Genomic DNA, 13,055 nt, shown 5'->3' with positions numbered 1-13,055 from the left:
AAATAAAGAGATAATTATTCAAGTAGAGAGATGATCAAGAGATGAATCAAATTCAAATAAAAAGATCATCATTTCTCCGCTGACTTTCGACCAGAGAATTTACGTCTACGGAGAACGACGGCAAATTTTATTGACTCGGAAATTCCTCAGAATATTCTCGGTCGTAACATCGGTGGAAACACGAGAAAGAGCAAGTCGTAATTATATGCACGAGATTATAATGATATTATGTTTCTTACAACGAGCAAAGGCAGCCGTCTTTTCGCGACAGACAGGCAGAAGAGAAAACGGAAAGGCATACGCTCGCCAGCTCTTGAAAGTCTTTAGCATACGTAAATGGGTGAGAATATCAACGTAACGGTGAGCCGAAACAACCAGTGCTCTTGTAATGGTGCATTTAGATAGAAACGAGCGGTACAAACGTAGAGGCGAGGGACAGAATGTAACTAAAAGCGGATGATAGCACAAAGCTAGTGTACTTGGCGAGATAATGCGCCTGTGCAAATACCACTTTGCGGTCTGGAGATACGATACGAAATGGGCGAAGAATGACCATTATTATTATCGAGCCTCGTAATTGGACCGCCCTCGCTCTAAAATCACCGCGCGACCGGTGCCAAAGCCTGCACGTATAACACGTTTCAGCCTTTGTTCTTGATCGCAAGCACGGCGGTCAAATCGAACCCAATACGATGGAAAGTAGTCAATGCTCAGTACAATACGAGATTAACAATCGAGTGCACAAGTGATGAATTTGTTTTACACGACCGAGCAATCCGAGACTCCGAGTCCCGCGAGGTACTCATTGTCAGATCGCGTTAGTTGACGCGTTGTTTCTCGAATGAAATCGCGCGGCATAAGATAGGAAGATACGCTAAACGCGCGCGGGATAGAATATGTGCGCATCGTCATAAAGATAAATATGACGTTGTAAAAGTTGCAACGGCATGTGATACATGTACTATTATCCGCGAAGCATCCTCGCGGAACCAAATTCACAATTTCGCGTATAAATCTCAACGGATGCGCCGCGCTGACCGCCCTTTCCGACGTAACCGCTGCGCCAATATTGCGGTGCTGGCACTTTCAGTGCATAGTACATGCGGGATTCGCATCCCCGTACGTGAAGCTGATACGTACGACTGCTTTAAGCGGCGCATACATCATCGGCGGTTCTTATTCGACACAAATGTCAGACGGAATGCTCGTAAGCTTCCAAATGGACATTTTTATCGGTCATCGCCCAGACGCGAATGCCAATGGAATGAATAAACGATAAACGCATCGTAGATCCTGGGATCTTTCAGATAAATATAAAATTGCTATTTTAGCCATTTATAACGCGGTATATAGTGAATCAAAAAAGTATGTAATAAGTATGTAATAGCATATGTAATAAGTTACTTATGGATACAATTCGTAATTATGTGTTATTCATTCGAATAAAGTTATTATAAAAAACCTGGGTGTGCAAATACTTTTTTGATTGACTTGTAAAAAGTTTTTTTTACAATAAAAGTAACATCCCTTAGTGTGAAAATAAGTGTGAATATTGAATTGATTACGATGTAATTTTCGTTAACGAGCATACTCAGTGTCGAAATGCTACAATGTATGTCAAGAGGAAAGCATGTAATTTCGAACTAATTGAAAACCTGAAATAATTTCAAAAAGAGAAGTACCTCTAGCGCGACACTGAAGTTTTAATTGCAATCCTATGAAAACCGTTCCCCGCTATTTTAGCCGTAAGCGCAAGAGATTAACGAGATCCGTGAAGTGTAATATAACTTGGCTGGTGCGGTAACAACCAACGTAACGTCAACGACGTGACTCTGTGGACAAACAAATAATTATATCTCTATGAAGAGACGCGCTGTATTCTATTTCGAGAACACTTCGCTTCCGGCGCGCGCGAGTTAGACGCGCGTAAAAACACGGAAGGTAAGAGAAGGAGGGAACGTAATCAAGAAACAAGAAAGTTTCGCGGACGGAATCTCGCCTGCGGATCGTCGGAGGAGTCGAAGAAGCTGAGGAGAAAAGGCAGTCGAATTAAAGACAATGATAAGTTACGGTCGCAATTATTGAAGTTGTCTCTCTGAAGAGCTTCGCGTCGCACGTCTAGAACAAAGAGGACAGATAGTTCCCGGGGACTTTTTTTACTTCGATTCTGAGTAAGGCGCCATTGAAAACTTAAGGAAACGTATTAATTCGTCAGCGTCCGTAAGAGCGAGGACGCGGACCGGTCCCGCAAATTCGCGAAACGTTAATTGCAGCCGAAAATAGGGTTCTTATATTCACTAAGCGAATGCTAATCGCGCGGGCTAACCGCGTTACCTTCTTGTCGCGTAACGACTGAAGGATGGGATCTTATCGTCGCTTTGCACGTGTCGCTAATAAAGATCCCAGTTAATTCCAGATTAAATTTTTCCTAGACTCAGCCGCGTCGCGCACCTTCTTGTGAGCGAAACGTGGTCGAGCTTATCTCGCGTGATTTGATCGCGCACTCTGCGATTAACTAAATTAATCTTCCAAATTACGATGCATAATTACCAGTATTTATAAGAAAAGCTATTTTCAATGAACAAATATCTTTGATATACAGCATTAATCAAAATTATTAGGTACCTTATTAAAATAAAGTTCTTTCAAAATAACATTTATTTAAAAAAAATAAACATATAAACGCGTCCATAATAATAAATACTATAGTAAATAACTGTTAAACAACAGAAGTCTTTCCTGGTATTAGATTCATACAGCATAATTGATTTTGGCCAAGGTGGTATCTGATATTTATCTTGTATCTGATAAGTTACCTTGACGTATGTGCGCTTTTTTGTTCTTTTTCCTTGGGCTTAGAGTAAAAATCGCTTCCACTCAGCCAAAAGCCCGGAGATCGCGAGTTGACTAAGCCAACGAGACGTTATCATGCGGAAGCGTTAGTAAACCATCATAAATGGTGAATAATTAACCTCGTAGGCGGTTTTGCCGCGGTAAGATAATCCCGTGCAACGGGCGGGAATCGCGATTGCGCCGAGAAAACGGGGCTAACAAGTTTAACGCGGAGGAGAACTTCTTATCGCTATGCCGTTGCACTTCGTTCTGCCTTCTCCGGGGTTAGTTCCGCGCGCGATCATCTTGAGCTACTTAGTCGCTCATTAGTCATGCGAGACCTGACAATTTTCCGGCGCGCCTTGGAGTAATCGCACTGCGTTAATTAGCGCGTTTCCCGTGATTATCGCCAAGTTGTCACAATTGAGTTTCGCTGCAATCGTTAGCTATTCGATGCCATTTAATGCTTTCTTCATTGAGATGTATTTTAACTCAATGATAAAATTGCAAATTTCCACCTCGTATATAGTATATAATTGATTAAGAGGTTCATGTTTCGAATAACGTAACAATATAAAGAGTATATCTTGAAATTTATTTCCGAAATACACACAATATTGCACGCAGCTCTTGACCAAGTAATTCAATCTTAGATAACATGCATTTGGCTAAATCAGGTTTAAATTACATTAACCGAGAGCAGATGCAGATACTGATTTAGACGCTCGCATAGTATGTAATATGACGACGTAAGTTGTTAATTTATCGAACAATAACCCATCGATTCGCTGATAAATCCGCGTACGAGGACGGTTGGCTGCCGATACGAAACGACATGAGTATCTGCCCGCGTTTATACCGGACGCGCATTATCGGTTCCGGTTGCGTCCCGTATTTCCCCTGGGCGCTACGTCGTGACTGCGATAATTCAGATCCCGTTATACAAGGGTTTCTCCCAGAGAATTATTTCCATGGATACACCGCGGTCAATTTTCTATGCTCAAGGTATTGTTTCGTTAAATATTGGTGCTTGGTATTGGTATTTAACCGGGCCGTCCGTTTTTGTGCCGCACTAAATAATCGAGAACAAATTAATGCGGTCTCGTTTAAAGCGGGAAACTGTAGATCTCGCGCGGTTATCTGATACTTTGCACTTATATATTTAAAACTATTGATTTCTTCAACTTTGTTCTATAAAATAAAATATTCTCCGTTTTGAAGAACTTCCGATACAAAGTATAAAAAATTGAGTATTCTTCCGGTTTATAATTTAACTTCTTTATTTGAAACTATTTATTTACTTCATTTGTTGTTTAGGAAAGGATTTATTTACTAGAAAGAAGAATTTATTTACTAGAAAGAAGAATTGAGAGTTAAAGATTACACTTACTTTCATAATACTGTAGCAGTCAAGTTAACGTCCTATTTGATCAATAGCTTTTTCTATCAAGAATGGACATCAACGGTAAATCTTCGCGTTTCAGGACAAAGTCAATTGTGATCATATGTTCGAGGCGAAAGCATACGGCTGCCTGAACTTGGGAGAGGAAGTCTTCGCAGAGCTTCATCTCCGGCAACTGAACGTTGATAAATGCATCTTGAATTCGCTTCGAGCAGTGACGGATAATAGAAAATGTTTCATATACTTTTTAACTTGCAACGTTACGAATTAGTAATTGGGCAATCTTTTTGTGCTACATTTATTCTAAAGTAAAAAAATTTTTCGATTAAATATTTAAAAACAAAAAAAATATATAAGTAAAATTTAGTTTTAAATAAAAAACATTTAAATAATCAGTCAATTAAACATGTTTTATATGAATTTTTGATAAAAAATTTTTTATTTCGCAAAATTTTATAACAACTTTTGTATTGATTTATTGACTGATATTTCACTGTTTCGCCACTCTTGCATAATTTAATGTCGATTTAAATTATTCGGAGCAAACATTTTATATATCAACTTAATGAAGAAGCACGGTTTTCGTTAAAGCAATTTTATACCAGAAGCGATACTAGTACACCGAAAGATAAATTAGGAAAATAAATAGAACTGACGAAGAGAAATCATTTTTTGACGATAAAAATAATTGCCTAAATCTTAAAAAAAAAAGAGATAGTTATTTACAAATTTATAAGCACAGCAGTATTTTTATAATTTCTATACATTAGTTTTAACAAAGAAATAAATATACAATACGAGACTTTGATAGAGAAGAACGTAATGTACTTTGAAGATAAAAGGATTGCTGAATTCTTTTAGCTGTTAATTAAGAGTTAAAAGATTATTTTTTATTTGCGCTCATGCTTCAATAAAAGTTACTTTTTTGTAAAGACATAAATCTGTAGATATTATTCGTTACAAACGTTTCCGAGATTTCCCGCTGTCTCATGGAAAGTTACGAATGAAGAAAGGTTTGAGTTGAAGAGCTTTCGTGCTTATGCGCATAATACTCCAGAGTGGCATGAATAGCTTTAGTAAGCGGAGAAAACGGCAAAGTTGATAAATAACGTTTAAAATACGCGTACGTTTTATTACATTTCTTATTGTACAATTAATCGCATTACAGGAGAATTCAGATGTACCCTATATCTCACTACTTCTACAATTGCAAAGATGTCATAAGACTATTTTATACTTAGCAGAGAGCTTGAAAATATCTGCGAAATAACTAATATAATACCATCATTTATCTCTTGTAACATAAAAGTAATAACTAAATTGAAATATCGCTTATTTTTTATATATAAGATATTTACTAAAATATTTACAGTTTAATAATTACATTAATATTAACATAAAACTATAAATAATTTTTATCCTCGAAATATCATTATATTCTTTCGTTTAATTTGTCAGAGCTTATTTCCATAAAGTTCGCGCACAATTTTCTGTGTATAAAATCCGTCAAAATAAATCAATAACATGCAAGTAATCAGATATACATTTATTGTTACCGCGAAATCAACATTGTCTGTTTTAATAGCCAGCTTTACGCGTTCCATCCACGAACGGAATGCACGCTAAGAGAAATGTTGAGCAAACAAATTTAATCAAGTGCTCGAGTGCGTTACCGAGAGGCGCCATATCACCCTCACCAGCCAGAACTGACTCCGACCCGCCACCGGAAATGGGTGGAGAGACGAAGTCACCCCTCTGAATGCTAGCACTCTACCGATTTGCCTGATCGACGTGGGTGTAGACAGCTATCCGAAGTTTACTAAGTTCGCCGCACCGGATCAATGAGCAGCGATAACGAAAGATAATAGCTACACCATAGACGAAACTGCGGATGGGTGAGTCTGCATCATCAACTTCCAGAGAAATCTCACCGGAAGAACGAAAATCTTAGCAACAATAATAATTGAGTGAAAAGGGAAATGAACTGGCGAGTGTGAGAAGATGTTCCCAACTTCTCCAAATTGAAAATTTAACTAACTTATTTATGATAATAATTAAGATAAATGATATATATAAAAGCCGTTTAAGAGAACATTAGAAATCACAACTTTCTATTGAGTAATAAATTATCCATTGCTTCTTCATTACATTTTTTTTAACTTATCTATGTACATACGTATATATGTACCTATAAGTTGAATTTCCAAAATAATCACTCATAAGTACGATACAATCAAAATTATAGTCCAACATTAACACATATCTAAAAAATCAAAATTTCTATTATAAAAAAAATGCGCGCACATAAAGAGTAATACAACAATAAGTAAATGTAAAACGTACACTACACATTAAGGTTACCGAAGGAAAAAATGTTGCGCCTACCAACCAATTACAAAAGTGGTCCGTAAATCTAATACAGACACCATTACAATTATTTCCATTAGTTGAGATAACATTAGCAAAATGGATTGCGTGTCGTAACGCTCATTGTATATACGTATATTACGGAGTTGCTAATAGTCATGGACATTATACAGTAGAAAATTACGGCATGTTAATTATAACTCAATGTCTAGAGACATTTCCGGAATGTTCGTGACAACTTAATTGCTTAAGCATCAAGAGCTGCCAAAGTTTATCGAATACCTTACTATATCTATAACAACTTATTGTATTAGTCTTTTCTATTTGGTTATATTCGCATCAACTGTGAATAAAATAGATTTTGCAAGTTATAGTGTATCTTCTATCTGGCTTTATTTCGTTTACATTTGATTAAACAGAAAAATAAAAATGTTTTCGTGATCTAACCTTTGAACGAAGATCCACCCTACTTAATAAAAAAAAGATTTATAAGAGAGAAAATAGATATTACTCGTTTGTTTAATCTGATACAAACATGCATGTGTGTGTTTGTCACAAATTTCAATAATCATGGATAAAATATCTTCTTTAATTATTAAAATTGTTTATTTTGTTTATAGAGTTAATACGTAATTAATAATGTACGTTAAACGTTCCGTTAAAAGTATCGTTTATTATTACATAATTTTATCCGTCCTCCATTATTTTACAATTGTAAATTGTAAATTGTAATAATTGTAATATTAATAAACTAACAAGGGAGCATTTGGAACTGCCCCTCACCAACTTTGGATATATTGCACAGACACGTACGTACTTTTTTTATACAGCTTCGAAGCATATATAGAGGTTGAAACAACCCCTCGAAAGAAATTCTGTATATTTAATTACGAGTGAATATTCTGAAACCGTGAAGGTATATAAAAAAATGTTTTAGACAAAAAAGTTACGGTATTAAGTGATCTCCGTAATCGTGTATTTAGATTTTTTTAATGTCATGTATTTTTGCAAAAATAACGTTAAAGGGTGGGAGTATGTTAAAAAATATAACGTACATTAAAAAAATCTAATTACTGCACGATTATAAAGATCATTTATTACCGTAACCTTTTTATATAATGCAATTAACCGAGTTATTCGTAATTATTATCGTTTTATGGCTATTATATGATTAAACATGTAAAGTTTAATGCCCATTATAATTTTTAAGACTTGATATTTATAAGACCTCATATTTATTCTGAGCTTTAACAAAACTGCGAGAAATGATTGCGTTATCGCCATATTCAAAGAGGGGGATAACTGACCCAACGATTTGACTACATCAAAGTCCCTCCGTCAAGTGATACGCCGGTTAATATCCGACTCAAAGAAGAACCATTTGCAAAACAGAGAGTGACTTTAACGTGTTTTGCTTATATCGGTGAAATCGATCTACGAAGGGAAATTAAGCGACCCGTTGAACGTCAGAGACTCCGCTGCGGGAAGAAACAAATTCTGAATCTTCCAAACTGTTCCCGATTGCAATGATTTTAGCAGCGAGTCAACGACAGTTATTTTTTTTCAACTTTTTGCAAATAAATAATACATATATGTATTATGAAACTCCCTAATATTTTTGCGGTAATTATCGATATTTAATCATTATCCTTTAATGTACAATGATAAAGCTCAATAAAATATTATGATTTGTGCATGTATTTTATATTACAAAAGTTCAAATTATATATAGTTTAAATTATTTAAACTAATCTCAATGTCTAATAATTGTGGGGTGTCTAGTGTTTGAAAATGGTTTCTTAAGAGAAACAAAAATTAATAAATAAAATGTACTTGTTCGTAACATTTCTTGTCAAATTAATTGTAAGTTAAATTTGTTTATTTTAATATTAAAATTTCTCTGTAAATAGTCGCTATATCTATATCTACTCTATTATTTTTTTATTATTAAGATAACATGAATCTCAAAATTAATATGAAAGAACATTTATAGAGAGGAAGAGAATATTCTCTTATAGAATGTAATATTTAACTATCTTCATAATTCAACTTTAGAAATTGGTGTTTGCCATTAACTTATTGCCAAAATCATAGCTTCCGGGAATTTTCGAGAAAATCCAGGTTTACTCGTAATTCTAGTCAATGCAACAGGAATTCCCAGCTTTCAACAAGACACGAAACTATGGCATCGCAGATAGGTTCTAAAGAAAACTGCGAGAATAACTCTCCACGATAAAGATCATTGTTATTTCCCGGTATATGAACCACGCATTTGTTATAGTAGCGTCCATCTGATGCGAGGGGCAGCGATAAGATCTCTTTATTGAGACAGCGATTGCGTATAAAAACGTGAAAAGAACATAGTAGTATTTCGCAATGGCATTTAACAAATATTTATTGCACGAAATATAATATAAAAAATATAATATCGTTTGTCAAGTGTTACATACAATGAAAGTCATAAATATGTTGAATTGAAAACAAAATAAAATAGTCCACTTTATGAATTCTGACATCTACAACTGGCAATCCCAAACATATCGAATTTCACAATAGATTCGTCAAATATTTTCATGGCTCAACAAATATGATTCTGTAATATATTTCGCGAGTGAGGAACCAATATCTGATCGTTGGTTTCGTATTCCTCACATTGTTATTTAATAAATCTTTTATTATATGTTAAAAGTTTGCGATATTCTTTCAAACATAAAATTTTGAATTAAGAATTGTATTAATAACGCTTTTCAGAATTAAAAATTAAAGCTATTTGAAGAATTCTAAGAGCAAACATATTGTATGTAGCAAATCTCGGCTTTCACGACATACGCGTTCTGCCGATTTCGTGCAAGATAAATTTAAATTTAAAAAAATAATCAGTATTCGATTAATATCAATATCAAAAATGACATTTAGTGTATTCAAATATTTTAAATCTTGTTGCAAGAAACTTATAAAGTCAATTTATTTTTTTAAATAAAAAAAGAAGTAATTAAACATTGATAGCATTCATCCTACAGTTAGTATTATTAGTATATTATACATATAATCTTAATGTAATATAATTAATATTACATAACTTTAACATGTTTCATAAGATAAGATATATTATCTAGATTCAAGATAAGACATATTACATAATCCTTTTTACTATCTTTTCCGTTTTGAAAAGATAGTAGAAAGTTATGATCACCCACCCGAAAAGACAGTTGCCCTACTTATCCAGAATATGATAGTATGTCTACCTAAACGATGATAACATGTTTATCTATCTAGATGATGATAGTACGTCTATATATATCTATTCAAATTATAATGCCTGTTTACTCACTTTACCTCGATTCATCGATTATAACACAGATACGTTGTTTTGGCAGTTAGGTGTACGTGATTTATAAGGAGTGCTACACTGAGAAAAAAATATTCAGATAAAAAAATATATTTATTTAGATTGTTGTCAAGAGCTTATTTACTTAATATAATACACATATTTATTTAGAATTAGATATTTTTACTTAATTTAAATAAAAATATTTAATTCTGAATAAATATATGTATTATATTAAGTAAATAAGCTCTTGGCAACAATCTAAATAAATGTTTTTTTGGATCTAAATATTTTTTTCTTTTTTCAGTGTAAGATTAGTTGATCCAACAGGATTCATAATGACGCTCTTGCGATCATCCGAGGTATAAAGAACTTACGCAAATCAGGATATTAATTTGGGAATGATAGGTATTTAAATCAATAGCATTATATATATATATAATTGCGTGCAATAAATTCCGCTGTATGAAGATTCTTTAGGCCAGATCGAACCTACCTTTCGTTGATCCTGGCCACACATATTGACTGTTTTTCAACCGAAGAGTGATATGAAAGAAAGAAACTTTTTCTATTGCCCGTTATCATTGCCGACTTATCATTGCCAGCTTATCATTGTCAATAGAAGAGCATAAGCTCTATTGTTACTCACGCGCGTCGATATCATATCGCGATGCTTTATAACAAAAAGTAATTAATCAAATAAGAATACTAATTCAAAAAAATTGCTTTAATTTTCCAAAAATATTACGTTTACGAATTATACTTTAATGCAGAGAGAATATTAAAAAATTACGCGTTTCTTTGGGACACAAGTGATTTTCATTCAAATCATTTAAATGTTATACCATGTTATATGATAAAAAGAAAGAACAATATCAAGATGTATTTCGCGAATACCGAAAATTAAACTTTTCGAATATAAACGGATATATGTATAAACATTTAAAAAATAATGAAAATTGTAAAATGTCAATTTAAAAAATTAAAAACTCATCTTTAACATTGTCACTATCGACATTCAAATATGACTTCGTATAATCCATCGTTACTCAACGACAGTATCTCAGACGAGAAATGCGACATGAATAATGTGAGATCTAAAAGGAAAAATAAATTCCCTTCACAATTAATATCGCTGTCGTTTTTTTTCGTACATATTCGTATATATTAACAAATTTAAATATTAATAAATATATCTCGTTTGTTCATATAGTCTTAAAAGTATTTTGATGTAATATATTAAAAATATATATTATTTTGAATTAAAAATTTTTTTTTTGATTGATACAAAACTAATTTATCCTAAAATAATTTTTTAGATTATCTAAAAGATTCTTCTGTTCCGCGTGAAAATATTTATAAGATCTTACATCATATATAATTTTGCGCTTTATCTGAAAAATTAAATTAAAAAATTGGCGCTTTGAATATCTTTTATAAAAATATAGCTTTATAAATATGCTATATATTATATAAATATAGCTTTATAAAAATAAATATTAATAATTAATAATATAATCATTAAAACGTGTTTTTGATCAAATAAAGTAAATGCAATACGTATTGCATAAGTAAAATATTTTTAGTTTTATATTTGCGTGTATGTATATATTATACTTATATATATATTATATATATCTATAGTATATTGAAGGAATTTCTATGAATATACATACATTGGATTCGTACGCCAATTTATATAATATTTAATCTTGGAATAAAATATTTGGGAAAAAAGGAAAAGAAAACAGCAGTGTTAGCTATATTTCCACAACTTTTTCTCCATCTAAGATAATTATCCGTTATAATACATTTTTTTTGTTTTTTACCTTCATTATTCCTGAGAAATAAGTGTTATTAATAAAACTTTATTGGTAAAAATTGATCAAAACTTTTATATTTGAAAACTATCAATGTCTTATTTGATATACTATTATTTCATCTTTTTCTATTTATTAATATAATTTAAGCAATAGATATTAGTCCTAGGAAAAAATTAAAAATTTTAATAATCTATCAAACATTATTAATTTAATATAAAATTTCTAATTATAAAATAAGACACCAGAATGATGTACAATATAATAAGTAATACGCCAATATAGCTCGACGCGAATCAATAAATTCTACTTTGTAAGCTCTATATATGTATGAGTACTTGCGAGTATATCCTCAAGCAAAGTACACAATAAAATGGCAAATAAAGAAAAATAATTCCAAGAGTAAATATTTATCTCAAATTAATTAACCTATCCATTTTAAGGCAATGGATCTATGAGATGTAATATTGATTTTTACTCATTATACTTTAATTTGAAATTTTACAGGTATTCAGATTTATGTATTTGATGTATATGTAAAGAAAGTGTCATAGATCCATGACCTCAATAAAAAAATTCATTTGTCACTCACCGACCGATGCGCAACAAGCGGAGTTATCAGCCACGTAGCTACGATGATGCTATAACACAAATATAAGATTCAAATTAAAACAGCGTTCAAAATTATTCATATTTAATAAAATAATTCTTGTGCGCGTCAAGCTATTTATTCATCTCTCAATTAGATAATTACTAGTATAATTATATATTATGTTATTTCTTATATTATATTATAAATTTTTTGAAAAAGATCTTTACAAAAACAAATTTTGATAAAACTTTAAACTCTTTTTTTCTTTTGATCATTATTTGTAAATTATTGAGATAAAACAATTAAAAAAAAAAAAACAATTTTAGGCAGGTAAGAAATTGTACTCACCCCAAGGTTGCTCCGCTGAAGCCCGATGCCTCTCCCAGACCTCCTCCTCCTCCTCTCAGGCTAACCTCTCGAGTTAGGTCCGAGTTGCCAGCTCCCTCGATGCCCGACACAAATCCACCGACACCACACGTAAACGCGGATAACTATGATCGCGCGATATTTAATACACTCCCGAAAACGTAATGCCCGATTTTGTCCATGGAAAAATCGCCCGCGATAACCACGTTATCTCGACGCGTTCAGAGCCGAACAGCTGACTCGATTTGCCCGATTAAGGACTTAGCCCCGCGTGGCCAGTTGAATAGTGTTCGACAGAGAGAAGAGAGATCCTCGAAAAGTAGAAAGCGAGCTCTCTACAATGAGGAT

The 13,055-nt window shown here is 32.8% G+C and overlaps 1 protein-coding gene across 7 annotated transcripts in view; it reads left to right on the top strand.

Moving 5' to 3' along the window:
* Window positions 1–13,055, top strand: part of LOC112463093 (glutamate receptor ionotropic, kainate 1) — a 146,589-nt gene that overhangs the window by 69,832 nt on the left and 63,702 nt on the right. The gene's annotated exons all lie outside the window — the stretch shown is intronic.

The sequence above is a fragment of the Temnothorax curvispinosus genome, unplaced genomic scaffold, assembly GCF_003070985.1.
Source record: "Temnothorax curvispinosus isolate PA1 unplaced genomic scaffold, ASM307098v1 QBEX01013028.1, whole genome shotgun sequence".
Lineage (NCBI taxonomy): Eukaryota > Metazoa > Arthropoda > Insecta > Hymenoptera > Formicidae > Temnothorax > Temnothorax curvispinosus.
The sequence above is the reverse complement of the archived record's forward strand: the minus strand, read 5'-3'. Positions and strand labels throughout refer to the sequence as shown.